At 43.8% G+C, this 17,219-nt stretch overlaps 1 pseudogene; it reads right to left on the bottom strand.

Annotated features, from left to right (window-relative positions):
- Window positions 1-224: 224 nt before the first annotated feature.
- On the bottom strand, window positions 225-14,458 carry LOC122125684 (annotated as a pseudogene).
- Between the last annotated feature and the right edge of the window lie 2,761 nt (window positions 14,459-17,219).

The following is a 17,219-nucleotide window of genomic DNA, read 5'->3' as shown; positions in this document are numbered from 1 at the left end:
CGTGGCCCCATTTATTTCAGCAAGAACATACACGGGTCCCTTTGTGCTCCTCACCTGCATGTGGCTGCCACCCGTCTTGGTGATTGCACCAAAGATGTGACAGGCCAAGTCAGACCTCCTGATTCTAGTGACAGACTAATGCTATGATCTCGGCCCAGTCCTGTCACCTCCATAAGATGGGGACACAAGTCTTCATCCCAACAGATAAGGAGCTAAATCTGGGCTTAGTCCCATGAGCACAGCTCCAGAGGTAGTGCCGCCATCTTCTCCCGGAATGTTTCCTCGAAGGCTTGGGTCTGGGCTGGGGTGTAGTGGTTCTTCCAGTCCCCCGTGATACCTAGGCCATGGAAAAACAATGACATCAGACTTGGTAAGGGCAGGAAAGCACCGTCCCCTGGTGTCCCTTCTGCCCTCTGCCTGCCCCGAGGGTGAGGCCACAGATCTCCCTGGGAGATGGACTCCACAGCCACCACGCTCCATGTCCAGTGCTCTCCTCTCAAGTTCTGCCCCTGCCACCAGAGGGGCACATCCTCCCCAGATGTGTGGCAGTCAGGAAGCTCAGCATGTGGTCTCATAGTCACACAACAGCATTTTTATTTAATAGGAAGTTGAATAGAGTTTTTATATAATAGAGTTCAGTGTGTGTACATGTGTGCATGTGTGCAAGTGTGTGTCTATACAGGAGTTTGAACTCAGGGCCTAGGTACTACTTGGGAGTTATTTTCTGCTCAAACCTCGTGCTCTACGACTTGAGCCACAACTCTATTTTCTGTTTTTTTGGTAGTTAACTGGAGAGAAGGAATATCCTGGACTATGCTATGCTGTCTGGATTTGAACTGTGATGCTCAGATCTCAGGTTCCTGGGCAGCTAGGATTACAGGCCTGAGCTATCGACACCCAGCTGGTACTTACACTTTGTTTTCTTTTCAGATCCACTTACTATCACATTATTTGTTTGTCTGTTGTAGGATTTAAACTCTGGGCCTGGGCACTGATCTTGAGCTTCTTTTGCTGAAGGCTTGGCACTCTACCATTGGAACCCCAGCTCCACTTCCAGTTTACTTTGTTTTAAACCAAGCTGGAAAGGAACAGACAGCTTGTTCCTGGCTGATCTCTGGCCAGAAGTGTTGGTTGGAGACCAGATTTCTTTCCCTGGCTTCTAGCACCTCCTTCCCTGGGACATTTCCATACCTTTCCTGGTGATTTTGAAACCAGCAGGAACAAGTTCCTCTGGGACATCAGAGAGGTTTGACATCTTGTTCTATTTCATTGCCTGGAAGGAACTGTTCTCCAGGACCAAGTCCAGCTCTCCCTGTTCCAGCGCCTTGCCCAAGAACCCACAGATCCTCTCTACCACGCTCCTTGTGTCTTAAGGAGAGAAAAACACAGCTAGGGTATGTGAGGGGACAACAGAGCGGGAGTAAGGAGGAGGGAGCAGGAGAAGAAACAGCAGAAGGCACTGGCAGAAGAGAGGATGGGTGCCCTGTGGAGTTGGGGGCGTGACTCAATGGGTAGAGCACCAGCCAAAAAGCAAACCTGAGTTCAAGACTCCATCTTGAAACAAAAATAAAAAAGAAAGAAAAGGAGGATGAGAGGAATGCAGGAAGGAATAACACACAACAGGATGTAGAAAGTTGACATAGAAGGTGGGATGTAGACTAGGGGGAGGATACTGGGGAAGAAGATACTGCAGAAACAGGGGAAGTGGTAGAAGGGGTGAAGAGGGCTGTGGTGGGGTGCATGTAAAATCAATCGTTACTTTTTTCATCTGCTCATAACTGAGGATCAGCAAGTTCTCCTTTTCCCTCATGGACATCCAGCCTTGGACTTGATCAAACCATGACCCGTAAGGCAGTGCAGGGGGAACAATGGGTCAGCGTGAAAAGTCTCCACCATTCCTGATCTGCATGGGGGTCTCAGCACCGATCGCTCTGGTCCCTGTCACCTTCAACAGGGTGTAACTGAGAAATAAGTCCTGTCTCCCTATAGCCTCAAAGAGAGAGCACTACCTGAGTACTGGTGGCTCATGCCTGTGATCCTAGCTACTTGGGACACTGAGATTTGAGGATCACTGTTCAAACCAGCCTGGGCAAGAAAGTCCATGAGACTCTTATTGCCAATGAACTACCAAAAAACCAGAAGTGGTGTTGTGGCTCAAATGGTAGAACACTAGCCTTGAGCTGAAGATCTGAGGGACAGTGCCCAGGCCCAGAATTGAGGCCCCGCAACCAACACTCACCCAAAAAAAGAGCTGAGGAATAGCACCCAGACACAGAGTTCAGCCTCATAACTGAGAGATATATGGAGGGGAGGGAGAGAAAGAAAGGGGAAGGAGAGAGAGAGAAAGGGACAGAGGGAGAGAGAAAGAAAGCAAACAGAAGCACTGTGGAGCCAGCATATGGATATCTAAGCAATTTTTTCCTGTAGCACAACCTTTGCCCCATCTGAAGCAGGTCACCATAGGCCACACCAAAACTTCTGACCGGGACAAAGAGCTCTGCAGGCCCTCACAGAACTCAAGCTGAGGGCCTTCCGTGCCAGCTCCGCCCAAGTCCATCACTTGCACAACTGAGCACAAGTCTGAGTGCAAGGTCTGAGCTGTAACAGAAGCAAAAGAGGCACCTCCCATCCCTGCCCATGGCTCCCAGCAGGTCAGTCTGCAGAGGCCTTGGTGTGCTTTATTCTACTGGAAACATCTTTCCTTGAAATCAGGGCCAGAGCACTGTCCCTCGGTTTCTACACTCCTCTCTACCAATTGAGCCACACCTTCACTCGCTGCATCATGATGATTGAGTGGGTATGAGAGCCTCAAGGACTTTCTGCCTGGGTTGTCTTCCAACTCTGACCCTCAGCTCTCAGCTCCTGAGTAGCTGAGATTATAGGCATGATCCACCAGCCATGACTATAGATCCAAGTGGTAAGAGATGTTGAATCAGGGGAGAAACAGCTCACCAAGCACTTCTACTGGTTGTGAAGCTAAACCCAGAGGGCCTGAGGCACCAGATGATGAGGTACACAGAGCACAGATGTGGGGTCCCCCCACCCTTCATACCCAACTCAGACCATGGACCCCTGACAGAACCATGGACAAGTGACAAAATTACAAGCATGAGGAATGACCCAGAACTTTTGCATAACTAGAAACAGAGCGACCCCAACTTCAAGTGTGAAACTCTGACATGGACAGCCAAACAAATTTAAAACGTAAAAATACGTAGGGAAGGTAGAGTTGGGCTGTGTGGGAAGCCAGTGAGAAGCTGTGAGCCAACATCTGGGAGTAGAGCACACAGGAGGGGGTGGGTCCTCCATGGCTACGGAAGCTCCAGGGGCTCAAAACCCCTTGGGACCTTCCATCATGGGCGAAGTCTTGTGCTGCCTTCAGCCAATGTGAGTTCTGTGAGGAGGAAGCATTGGACCCACAGATGGTGAGATTTAAAGGAGACCTTGGAGGGAGAGGACACTTAAAGAGTTTAAATCCTTCTCCATTCCCTTCACAGTCTACTCACCATGTCCTTGCAAGAACCATTCAAAAAATTGTTCCAGTGACTCTGGTTTCTTAGCCAGATTTGTAAAATGCCAGAAATAATAACCAGATGCAAGGACATCGTTAGGATTCCTGATGACATAGATCACCTTCAAGGGAGAAAGGAGAGAATTAAACAATATTCCCATCATTTCTTGCACTCTTGGTGTTCAGAGAAATTCTAGCCATTTTTTGCTCCAACATTGAAATATCTGTTGATCTTTTGGTTGTGCATTAGTTTGTGAAATACTTTTCAGAGTTCCTACAATCCAATCACTTTGCCAGGAATAAAACAATGGTGGGACAATGGATTTCCTAAACATATCTGGGATATTTATCTAGAAAGCACTGGAGATCAGACGCTCTTTAGTCTTTGCTGGCTGTAGTTTTATGATTGTTCTGTAAACATCATTGAAACATCTGGACATGGGTGGCTCTCACCTGTAACCACAGCTACTCAGGCAGCTCAGATCTTTGGATCATAGTTTGAAGCTAGCCCAGGTAGAACAGCTCATGAGACACCCATCTTCAATTAACTACTTGAAAACCTCAAGGGGAGCTATGGCACAAACTGGTAGAATAATAGCTTTTTTTTTTTTTTTGGTTTTTATTTTTTTTTAATTAATTTTATTTTATTTGAGAACATACTGTACAGGGGAGTTACAATTACATGGGCAGAATAATGCGTACATTTCTTACCAAGCAATCCAGCCTCCTCCTTTGTTTATCCTTCACCTCCCTTCCCAGTCTCCCGCCTCCCCCCCACCCAATCGTACCTCCCCCCCCCACACCGACATTGTAAAGCTCGTTTTTGACATGACATTTTGTACTTCTCATTGTTGCAACAGGTCCACCTGAATCCTTAAACGACTTGTTTGTCCCCATCTCCTCCACTAGTTATACTGACATCAAATATAGTGAAAGCCGGGGTTGCACTGTGGGGGAGGGACATACAAAGCAACAAAGAAATAATCTTATAAATGCGTTAGAAACACGTGCATGAAAGAAAAAAACATTAAAATACATATTTAAGGGTTCGTTTTCCTAACATCACATTATCTGACCTTTTCTGCTTGACTCAGACATATACTAGATATTGCAAATAAGGGAAACCATGGGACCTATGTTTCTTTGGGCCTGGCTTACTTCACTTAATATAATTTTTTCCAAGCCTTTCCATTTCCTAACAAATGGGGAAATGTCATTCTTTCTGATGGAGGCATAGAATTCCATTGTGTATATATACCACATTTTCTTGATCCATTCATCTACTGAGGGGCATCTTGGTTGGTTCCATATCTTAGCTATGGTAAATAATGCTGCAATAAACATAGTTGTGCTGGTAGCTTTAGTGTGGTCTTGTTTGTAAACATTTGGGTAAATGCCCAAAAGTGGGATTGCTGGGTCATAGGGGAGTTCTATGTGAAGTCTTTTGAGGAACCTCCATACTGCTTTCCAAAGTGGTTGAACAAGTTTACATTCCCACCAATAATGAAGTAAGGTTCCTTTCTGTCCACATCCCCTCCAGCATCTGTTGTTGTTAGAGTTCTTGATTTTTGCCGTTCTAACTGGAGTGAGGTGATATCTCAATGTTGTTTTGATTTGCATTTCTTTTACGGCTAGGGATGTTGAACATTTCTTCATGTGTCTATTGGCCATCCTTCTTTCTTCTTCAGAGAAGTTTCTCTTTAAGTCTTTCGCCCACTTATTTATTGGGCAGTTGTTTCTTTGAGGATTTGTTGTTGGGGGGGTTAATTTTTTGAGTTCCAAGTATATTTTAGATATGAGACCCTTGTCCGTTGTATGGCTAGTAAAGATCTCCCAATCCGTGGGCTTTCTATTGATCTTGCTAGCTATGTCTTTTGCCCTGCAGAAGCTCTGCAACTTTATGCAATCCCATTTGTCCAACCTTTCTTCGATTTGTTGTGTTTCCGGGTCTCTATTCAGAAAATTTCAGCCTGAGCCAAGGAGACCTAGGGTTTCTCCTATTCCATCCTGTAATGTTTTCAGAGTGTCTGCTTTGAGTTCAAGGTCTTTGATCCATTTAGAGTTGATTCTGGTGCAGGGTGATATATAAGGATCTAGCTTTAGTTTTCGACATGTAGTTAACCAATTTTGCCAGCACCATTTACTGAAGAGGTTGTCTTTGTTCCATTCTATTGTTTTAGCTCCCTTATCGAAGATTAGATGGCTATAGGTCTGTAGGTTCATTTCTGGGTTTTCAATTCTATTCCATTGGTCCTGAGGTCTGTTCTTATGCCAATACCAAGCTGTTTTGATTACTATGGCTTTATAGTAGAGTTTGAAATCTGGTATTGATATTCCTCCAGCAGTGTTCTTTCCGTTGAGGCTATTTGGGGTCTTTTATTGTTCCATATGAATTTTTGGATTGCCTCTTCTATTTCCTTGAAGAATGAGGGTGGAATTTTGATAGGTATTGCATTGAATTTGTAGATAGCCTTGGGAAGTATTGCCATTTTCACGATGTTAATCTTTCCAATCCAGGAGCATGGGAGGTTTTGCCATTTTTTAATTTCTGTGTTGATTTCCTTTTTCAAGATTTTAAAGTTTTCATCATAGAGGTCCTTCACTTCTTTAGTTAAGTTAATTCCTAGGTATTTTATTTTTTGTGGGGCTATTTTAAATGGAGTTGCTTTCCTAATTTCAGCCACACTTTTCTCATTGTTGGCATACAGAAAAGCCATTGATTTTTGGGGGTTAATTTTATACCCTGCTACTTTGCCAAAGTTTTGAATCAGCTTGAGTAATTTGGGAGTGGAATCTATGGGATTCTTTAAATACAAGATCATGTCATCTGCAAAGAGGGAGAGTTTTATTTCTTCTTTCCCTATGTGGATCCCCTTTATGTCTGCATCTTGTCTTATTGCTGTAGCTAGGCATTCTAATACTAGATTGAAGAGAAGTGGAGAGAGTGGGCATCCTTGTCTTGTTCCTGAGTTAAGAGGAAATGGCTTTAGTTTTTCACCATTGAGTATGATGCTGGCTGTAGGTTTGTCATATACAGCCTTTATTGTATTGAGGACTGTTCCATGGATTCCTAATTTTTCCAAAACCTTCATCATAAAGGGGTGTTGGATATTGTCGAATGCTTTTTCTGTGTCTATTGAGATAACCATGTGGTTCTTATTCTTGCTCCTGTTGATGTGATGAATAATATTAATTGATTTGCGTATATTGAACCAGCTTTGCATCCCTGAAATGAATCCTGTTTGATCGTGGTGTATGATTTTTTGGATGAATTGTTGAAGTCGATTGGCCAAAATTTTGTTGAGAAGTTTTGCATCAACGTTCATCAAAGAAATGGGTCTATAGTTCTCATTCTTTGATGAGTCCCTGCCTGGTTTTGGGATGGGGGTTATGATGGCTTCATAGAATGTGTTCGGTAGTGAACTTTCTCTTTCAATTTCATTGAAGAGTTGGAGGAGAATTGGTATGAGCTGTGCTTTGAAGGACTTGTAAAATTCCGCTATAAAGCCATCTGGTCCTGGACTTTTCTTAGCTGGGAGGTCTCTTATTGCTGTTTCTATTTCAATGCTTGATATGGGCCTGTTAAGATAGTTTAACTCATCTTGGTTTAGTTTTGGCATGTCAATATTTGCTAGGAAGAGGTCCATTTCTGTCAAGTTCTCAAACTTATTAGCATAAAGTTTTGAGAAGTATTCCCTTATAATGTTCTGAATCTTGGTTGTTTCCGTGGTGATGTTTCCATTCTCATCTCTGAGTTTATTAATTTGGGTGTGTTCTCTTCTTTTTCTGATAAGATTTGCTAAGGGTCTGTCAATCTTGTTAAGTTTTTCGAAGAACCAACTCTTTGTTTTGTTGATTCTTTCTATAGTTTTCTTGGATTCTAATTCATTTAATTCTGATTTAATTTTGATTATTTCTTTCTGTCTACTGGATTGGGGTTTATCTTGCTGCTCTTTTTCAAGGAGGTTTAGATGTGTCATTAAATTGTTGGTTTCAGATCTCTCCAATTTGTTGATGTAGGAGCTCAGAGCTATAAACTTGCCTCTGAGTACTGCCTTTGCTGTGTCCCAGAGGAGCTGGTAATTTGTGTGTTCATTTTCGTTGAATAGCATGAACATTTGAATTTCCTTTCTAATCTCTTCCATGACCCACTCATGATTCAGTAGTGTGTTGTTCAGTCTCCATGTGATATCGGACTTTCTTTGGTGGCTTTTGGTGTTGAGTTCTAATTTTATTCCCTTGTGGTCAGAGAGAATGCAAGGTATAACTTCAATGTTTCTGAATTTAGACAAGTTTGCTTTGTGGCCTAAAATGTGGTCTATTTTAGAAAATGTTCCATGTGCTGCTGAGAAAAACGTGTATTCTGATGCTGCTGGTTGAAATGTTCGGTAGATGTCTGTTAAGTCTAGTTGTTCTATGCAGCTGTTTAGATCTGCGGTTTCTCTGTTGAGTTTTTGCCGAGTTGATCTATCTAGTGGAGAGAGTGGTGTGTTAAAATCCTCAACAATTAAAGCCTTTGGATCTATATGGGATTTGAGGGAAAGTAGTGTTTCTTTGATAAATTTGGGTGCTCCATTGTTTGGCGAATAGATATTTAGAATTGTAATATCCTCCTGAAGGAGAGATCCTTTAATTAGTATGTAGGGACCTTCTTTATCTCTTCTCACGAATTTTAATTTGAAGTCTATTTTATCTGATATTAGGATTGCAACTCCCGCCTGTTTATGGGGGCCGTTTGCTTGGTAGATTTTGTTCCAGCCTTTAACATTGAAAATGTGTTTGTTTTTACGGGCAAGATGTGACTCCTGCAGGCAGCAGATAGAAGGGTCTTGTTTTTTAATCCAACTAGACAGTCTATGTCGCTTAATTGGAGAGTTCAGTCCGTTAACGTTAAGAGATAGGACTGAGAGGTATGTGGGAATTCCTGCCATGTTATCCACCTTCTTGGGGGCTGTGAAAACTGGGTTCTTCCTATGGTTCTTGGATTCTCAGTTTGGGTGCAGTTTCTTGGCCTTTATTGCGGTCTTGTTGGTTTTCTATGTGTAGGACATCTTTAAGAATCTTTTGTAGGGCTGGTTTGGTGGAGATGTATTGTTTCAATTTTTCTTTGCTATGGAAGGTTTTTATTTGGCCTTCAGTTATGAAGGAGAGTTTAGCTGGGTACAGTATTCTTGGTTGATAGTTGTTTGTTTTTAGGGCATGGCATACATCATTCCAGGCTCTTCTTGCTTTGATTGTCTCTGCTGAGAAATCTGAGGTGATTCTAATTGGTTTCCCTTTATAGGTGATTAACCTTTTCTCCTTGACAGCTTTAAGGATCTTTTCCTTGGTCTGAGTTGATCCTGTGTGGATTATAATGTGACGGTGGGATGTCCTATTCTGGTCTGGTCTATTTGGGGTTCTAAAGGCTTCTTGTATCTGAATAGGCCTATCTTTTTGCATGTTTGGGAAGTTCTCTGCTAGGATCCTGTTAAACAAATTTCCTAGACCATTAACTTCTGTTTCTAGGTGTTCCTCTACACCCATTATCCTTAGATTAGTCCTTCTGATGGTGTCTTCCAGGTGTTGGATAGATCTATCATATTTCTTGGACTTGTCTTGGATGGTTGTATGTCCTTTCTCTATAATATCTAGGCTGTCTTCAATCCCTGAGATTCGATCTTCTGCATGGTCTAACCTGCTGTCAAGACTCTCTACTTTGTTTTTTATCTCTTTTCCTTCTAATTGGTCAGCTTTGATGGCTTCAAGTTCTTTGTTGAAGCTCTGTTTTAGGTCTTGTATGAATTTCTTTAATTCCTTAATTTGGTGTGCAGTGTTTGTTCTGAAATCACATAGTTGATTGGTTATGGTTTCTTTGGACGCCCATTCCTTCTGCTGGGTTCCATTCAGCATTCCCTTTGTGTTCTCCCTTACTTCCTTCAGCTCTTTGTTAATGGATTCCATGAATGCCTTTAGTGATCTTTGTGTGTTCTCTACCTGGTCTCTCAATTCCTGTATTACTCTTTGATTAGCTTCCTCCTGTTCGTGGGTTCCTGCAGTTCTCTTTCCTCCCGTTCGTGGGATTCCTGCAGTTCTCTTTGAGTGTTCTCAGCCTGCTCACGCTATTCCTCCCTTTCTCTTTCAGTAATCTCAAGTTGTTCATGCAAATCCTTTATCAGTTTTTGAGTAGCTTCCTCACGCTTATGATATTCCTGTATAAACTTCTGGGATGCCTCCTCTCTCTCCCTATCACGCTCATACAGAGTCCTTTGTAAGTTGTCAAACTTCTCATTTATCATGTTTGCCAGCAGTGTTTGTAGAGCTATTTGGGAACTCTCCTCTGGATTATTCATTATCTGTTCTAACCCCTGATTACCAAGATTGGGAATTGAGATACCCGAATTTGCCATTTTTCTTGTGTTTTTCCGGCTTACTCTGCCCATTTGAGATGAAGATAGCACCAGTTTTGTGCTAGAACACTATGTTAAGGCAACCATCAACCAAAGTTTGCATTTGTACAGTCAATAGTCTACAGATACAATCTAGTTCAACAGATACATCTATTCGACATCAAACAACTATATGTTAAAGGACTTCGAACCGCAGAGAAGAATTTGGAAAACCAGAAATTATTAGGGTTAGGGAGTGATGTGGGTAAAAAATAGGAATAGATTGGTGTGGGGAGGCACAGGGAGAGTTAACTATGTCCTAATCACAATGCAGGAAATAGGTTGGGTAGGATGCAAGTAGGGAGAGAGAGAAAAAGAAGAAAGGGAAAGGGGAGTGAAAAGAGACCAGAAAAAAAATAGAAACGTAAAAATTAATGTTATTATAGAGATTAAAAGACCATCTATTTAGAGAGGAATGTGAATATATTGAGAGAAGGTGAGGGACATAGAGGAGATGTGAAAAACTTAAAAACTGCTTAAAATATTATATAGGTATAAAGAGGTAGTACTGCTATTAAGGAATTTAAGTCTCAAAGGTTTTGAATTGAGTAATAAATTTGTGGATTAAGTGTGTACACAATGGGGGATAGGGTCTACTAGTTAACTACGGGTTTATCTGAGGATGTGCAGGACAAGAGTTAAGTCACATAAAGAAGAACAAAAGAGAGGAAAAGGTGGAAAGGTTAGGAAAGGGAGAAGAAAAGATCAGAAGTTCAGTAGAGCTAGACAAAAAACAAAAAGATAATTAAGAAAGAAAGAAAAAGATAAAGAAGACAAGAAAAGAAAGGAAAACGCACATTCACGTATTCCTAAAATAAAAATTATAAGAGGAGAAAAAAAAAGTTACTGGAAAACAATCATTTTTTCAAAAGAGGCAAAAATTAAAGATTAATAAAAGTTTTAGAAAAGGAAAAAAATTTTTTTATATATATAAGGTACCAAAAAAAAAAAAAAGAAGAAAAAAAAAAGTTCTTTGATTTTTTTTGGGAGGGGTGGGAAAAATCCTGTATCTCCCTTGTGTCTGTAGCCAGCCTCTTGTTGGAGTCTCTGGTCTGCTTGAGGTCCTGTGGCTTGATTGGTTTCTTAAGTCAGATTGTTCGAACAGGCAGAAAAATGCTCTGCTTTACCCAAGATTTTGAGATCCCCTTCCTAGGTTAGTTTAATGGGAGGGTGATCTGGTTTGAGAATCACAAGAGGGGAATGCAGTGATGAGGCTAGGTTCTGGGTAGAGTTGAGGCCTTTCAACAAACAGTAGCTTTTCCCTGGGGCTATTTTGTGAAAACCTCAGAGAGCCCAGCCTGGAGCCATTCTCAGGGTTTCTGTTTTTCAATTGATTGTGGAGGCTACTAGAGGAAGGGGCAATCTCTGGCTCTGGTTACCCAGTGCAGAAATCCACTTCTATGGCTGGCGCCCGAGCTGGGTGACTTTTCCCTGGATGGAGCTGAGTCTGGCAGGTCACTCCGCCGTTAAGTTCTTGTGATCTGCTAAATGACCCGTTTTATTCCAAGGCCTGCGCTGGAGCTCACAGCTCCACCGAGCTTTGTCGGTATCCAAGATGGAGATCACCGGTGCTGGGGGGGGAGGGGTGGCCTTCCCTCCTCTGCTCCCTGAGAAGGAGTGAGGAAGTCGGGCTTCTACTCATGCCGAGTCTTGGTTCCTGGGTCGTCTCTGATCCCCAAACTGCAGGATGAAGATGTTTGCTCCTTGTCCGTTCTTGCTGGTGTTGAATAGAATCCGTTCGCCAGCCGCGTCTGGCTCCTTCGTCCCGGACTCTGTGGCTCAGTTATGGTGCCCTGCAGTTGCTGCCGCGACCGCTGCCACCACCGCGGCGGCTGCTGGCAAGCGCTCAGATGTGTCTTTTTGCCTTGATTTCCCCTCTCTTGCCTAAACCTCTGTCCTGTGATGGCACACTTGGTGTGGTTCTCTGGCTTAGGGCTGTTCACTGGAACTCTAAAACTGCTTTCTATGCGAGAGCTTGTTCAGATTCCAGCTTCTCCTCCGCCATCTTCCCTCTTCCTCTCAGAATAACAGCTTTGAGTACAAAAGCTCAGGGACAGCTGTGAGTTCAAGTCCCAGGAGTGGCACAAAAACAAAACAACAGAAATCCAATGCAGGAGGGAGCTGAAATGATTAAAACAGAGATGTCACAGCACAGGTGCCCATTTCTATGGTGTTCAGGAGCAAATCTAGGTAGCATTGTGCCAGGGAAGAGTGTGCATCGTGTGTGGTGTGGACTGGGCTGGGGAAGCGGGACAAAGGCTCCTGGTCTGATCTGGCTATGAGCAACAGGTGTTTATTCACTGCACAGCCTTCAGAATCAGGCCACTGATAGCAGGTCACATGACACTGAAACCACACAAGCCCAGTTTTCTTTTTCTTTTCTTTTTCTTTTTTTTAGTCAGGGCTTATGTGCTGTCCCTGTGTTTTTGTTCTTAGGTTGGTGCTTTATCACTTGAGGTGCTGCTCCACCTCTGGCTTTATTTTTGATAGCTCATCAGATATAAGAATCAGCTGGCCTATCCTACCTGGACTGACTTCTGATCTTGATCCTCATCTCAGCCTCCTATTTAGCTGGGATGACCATACAAGGCCTGGGTATCCACTTAAAGCACAGTTTGTTTAGTCTTTCAGTTAGTCATCCTGTTATCCTGTCAGGGATTACACAGCCATGGTCCACATCTTGGATTCTGTTTAGTCTGAGGACCCTCACCTCATGAAGGAGAGTCTGGGATCCTCCATGAACTACAGAGGGAGAATGCCAGACTTGCTGGCTATGTGCATTTTTAAGAGGAAAAGGCCTTGATGGAACAGTTATTGGGCACTGAGCACTGACCTTGGCCTTGGAAGTGAAGAAAGACTTGGGGAAGAGTTGGATGGGGAGGTGGGAGGAGAGGGGGAGGGACCCTCCTTCCTCTCCACTTTGAATTTATATCCAGTTTCAGTCTCGATCCATTGGGAACGAACATATGTCGGTACAGATCGAATCCAGTTGGGATCCCCCTTGGTGTGAATCAGAGAGAGAACCTCAATCAACCAATGGGTTCCTGGAGCAGAAAGAAAAGCAGAGATCACTCATTTCTGTCTGAATACACAATATTATATATATACACACACACACACACACACACACACACACACACACACACATATACATACATGCACACACACAGATATATAATGGTAAAGCATATGTAACATAGACCTTACTGATATAAACTTTCTCAGGTATCCAATCTGATATGGATAAGTAGTGTTTAGTGTATTTTAATCATAGCTCACTCAGTGCCAGTATTTTGTCATCTAATAAGTCTACACTGTCCATGACAACTGAATATTGATATTCTTGCCACCTGCCCTGACCCCCATCATTCTATTAACACACCAGGACTTTGGCAGTTCTGGGCCTTGTATGTGAGTGCAATAGTACACAGTTTGTTTGTTTGTGTTTTGAACTAAGGCCTGGACTCGTGGTTTCAATTGGCAAAATGTCCTGATAATAGTAGAGCATGGGTCTAAGTAGGAAGCATTATGCTCACCTTTGGTCCTCAGCTCCACCCATTTCTGAGCTGCTCCTGGCTCTGGATATCTTGCCATACAGCTGGCCCCTCCCTCTCTCCACCCAGACCCACCTGAGCTCCCACCTACCTCACTTCCTACCCCCAGCCCCTGCTGCTGCTAGATAGTGGAGGTGGTCATGAGCTCTCTCTCTGAGGGAGATATGGCTCCTTTAATAAACCTTGTAACCATCTTTCTCCTGTGCCTGCCTGCCTCCGCATGGTCCCCTGGGAAGGAAGTGATGGATCCTTTCCTGAGCTGTCTGCATTTTCAACAGTGTATAATATTCCACTTTGATCTCTCAACTTGTTTGGGATTGTGCAGCCATTTCTCTGTGGATATTTGGGTTCAATGCAGCTGTCAGCTGTTGCTGAAATCCGGCAATGCCCCACTGGCTGTGGTTTTCAGCACATTTCCCTTGCAGTGTGCCCTCAGTGCTCCCTCCCCACTCCCCGGGCCCCTTCACACAGGCTCCCTGGCCTGCCAGTGCCTTGTGTTTACCTCAAGTTTTCCAGGTCCTACCTATGGCCCATCATGATTCTTCTATTTGAGATCATGCCTTTTCTCCAGTTATCCTGAAAATCATCCTTTTCATTTTATGAACTATGGAGCACGTCAAAAACACCTATTTAAAAAAATCTGCTGCCAACCCTGGAGCTTGAACAGGGCCTGGGCGCTATCCATGAGCTGTTGCGCTCAAGACTGGCACAAAACCACAGGGCCACAGGTCTTCAATAATGAACTACTACACCATTCCTACGTGGAACACAGTTGGGAGTGAGACCACAGCTCTTGCCTTTCCGCCAGGGCACAGCTCCCTCTGCTCACCTGATTTGGGATAGGTCACCGTGATGATGTCTTCATCCTTCAGCACCAGCTCGTCCTGGACTGCTTTTATATGTTCAGGGCAGATATCCAAAACAGGGAAAGGAATGCCCTGGAACCACACGTAGTCCTGAGCCATGGCAGAGCTCTGGGTGCCTGGCTCTTGGTCCCAGGCCACTGGCACTGCCACTGTGGAAGTGGTGGCTGAGTCTGGATGGTGAAGACAATCATTAACTAAGATTAATTGATGATAAAAAAAAACCCGGTGATTTTCCCCACGGATTTTTATTGGGCATCTGTGATATCATGTAAAGGGTGAACTGTGCTCATCTGATCTTCAGTTCATGGCAGAAAACTAGAATTACAAGAGGAAATAGGCTAGGGCATAAGATTAACTAATATTTTTTAATGCACTAATCCTATATTTTGGGAAGAGTTGTAGATATTAGAAAAAAATCATAGAGAGGGAAGGGCTGGACTTCTGGATCAACACCCCAAGTTCAATCTACTAATATCACTCCAAGATCTTTACCAAGATTCCTCAATGCATTGTCTTTCCAATTTCCTCTGTTTCCCCTAAGATTTCTCTCCACTCCAGTATGGCAGCATTGATCCCCCAGGTCATGGGTCTCCACAATTCTTCAGGCCCCTGGACGCAGGGACAGTTTCTCAGACTTCTTTTCTTTATCCTGACTTTGCAGATTTGACAAACAACAAATACTTCTGTAACTTTATGGGGATGGTGTGAGTGTGTGTGTGTGTGTGTGTGTGTGTGTGTGTGTATACACACCACAGAAACTGATTTTTCTCCTTTTCTTTCTTCCTTCCTTCCTTCCTTCCGTCTTTCCTTCCTTCTTTTCTTTCTTTAGTAGTTGGTCATGGGGCTTGAACTAACCCTGGGTCTCTCAGTTCTTTAGCTCAAGGCAAGCGCTCTACCACTTGATCCACAGCACCACTTCCTGCCTTTTCTGTTTATGTGGTGCTAAGGAAGCGAACCCAGGGCCTCATGAATGTGAGGCAAATGCTGTACCACTGCGCCACCTTCCCAACCCCCAGGAACCGATGTCTATGATGTTCAGGAGTGATGAAATCTAGGTAGCATTGCACTGAGAACTCTCTGGGGTTGTGCCTTGTGTAGGTTGTACCTGGGAAGTGGTATGTTCTCTCTGGAGGGTAAAGTCTTTTTTTTGCCTTCTTTGGGATTGAACTCAGGACCTGAGCACTGTCCCTGTGTTTTTGTGCTTAAGATTAGTGCTCTACCATTTTAGCCACAGCTCCACTTCTTGTCTTGTTGGAGATAAGAGTCTCTTGGCCTTTTCTGCCTGGGCTGGCTTCCAACTTTGATCCTTACTTCCGGATTAGCTGGGATTACAGGTATGTGCCACTGGTGCCTGGTGCCTGGCTTTTTTTTTTTTCTCTTCCAGTCCTGGGCTTGAACTCTGGGTCAAGGTGCTATTCCTGAGCTTCTTTTGCTCAAGGCTACCACTCTACCGCTGGAGTCATAGCACCATTGCCAGTTTTTTCTGTTTATGTGATGGCAAGGAATTGAATCCAGGGCCTCACGCTTATGAGGCAAGCACTCTACCACTGAGCCAACTTCCCAGCGTTAATTTTTTTTTGGCTCTCATTTTATTGTAAAGATACTGGACAGAGAGGTTACAGTTACATGAGTAAGGTAATGCTCAGGATTTTGTTAATGCCACTCTTGTGTTATGTGCTTCCCATGGGTCTGAGTTGTCTGCATTTTCAACGCTGAGCAATATTTCATTTTGATCTCTTAACCTGGTTTGGATGATGCAGCCATTTCTCTGTGGATACTTGGGTTTAATTTCCTGGCACTCTACCGTGTTAGCCACAGGTCTTCAATAACGGAGCTACTATATGGTCCCTATGTTGTAGATAGCAGGAGGAGGGAATGTGGGCTGCAGGCCTGGAGGTTCCAAGGCAGAGCACTGGAAGTGGAGCTCTGGCTCGGGTGGTAGAGTGTGAGCCTTGAGGGAAAAACTGAGGGACAGTGCCCAGGCCCTGAGTTCAAGTCTCAGGACCAGCAAACACTTGAATAACATAGTGCTTGATACATTCCCATACTTATATTTTTTACTGACTTTTTGGCATCAGACCCAGCAGTCTGGAACCCACAGGACATGAATGTCTGGCAGGGCATTATGGGGGAGGTGACCACCCACATATCTACCCAGGGCCTGGGCTGTGACCCCGTGAAACCTAGGCTGTGATATCATCGCACCCTCTCAGATGTGATGGGGTCCCCTGAGAGGCGATCTCTCTTCTACGCCTGACTGGAGAAACGTGAACAAAGCCTGCCACAAGCCCAGTCAATAGCTACAATTTGAAATGTGGTGAGTGACGAAGCTCATCTCCAGGCTTTGAAAAATAAACACGTCCCCATGATTGACAAAAAGAACAACAAATATACAAACAAAAAAAGCACCATAGACATTCTTGGGGCTGGGAAGGTGGCTCCGTGGTAGGGTGCTTTCCTTGCATGCATGAGGCCCTGGGTTTAATTCCTCAGGACCACATAAGCAGAAAAAGCCAGAAGTGGCGCTGTGGCTCAAGTGGTAGCGCACTAGCCTTGAGCTGAAGATCTAAGGGATAGTGCCACTGACCACAGTTCAAGCCCCTTGACTGATCAAAAAAAAAAAAAAAACATGACTACCCTCCCATAGTAATTGAGGAGGACCAGTTTACCAGACAGGGGTGTTGTCTGAGAGTGGTCCTACAGGTAGGTACTGGGCAAAAATGAAGTGATTGATCAGGTATCAGAACAGGGAATAGGTAACACAGCCAGGATAAACAGCTATCAACTCTGTACATAGCAGGCAAGGAGGCCTGGAACATTTGGTTGATTTCAGAGCCCAGTTAAAGATTATATTCATAAA

The sequence above is a fragment of the Dipodomys spectabilis genome, unplaced genomic scaffold (genome assembly GCF_019054845.1).
Source record: "Dipodomys spectabilis isolate Male_0828 unplaced genomic scaffold, ASM1905484v1 ptg000266l, whole genome shotgun sequence".
NCBI classification, from domain to species: Eukaryota; Metazoa; Chordata; class Mammalia; order Rodentia; family Heteromyidae; genus Dipodomys; species Dipodomys spectabilis.
Note: the sequence above shows the minus strand (reverse complement) of the source record. Positions and strands in the feature narration are given on the sequence as shown.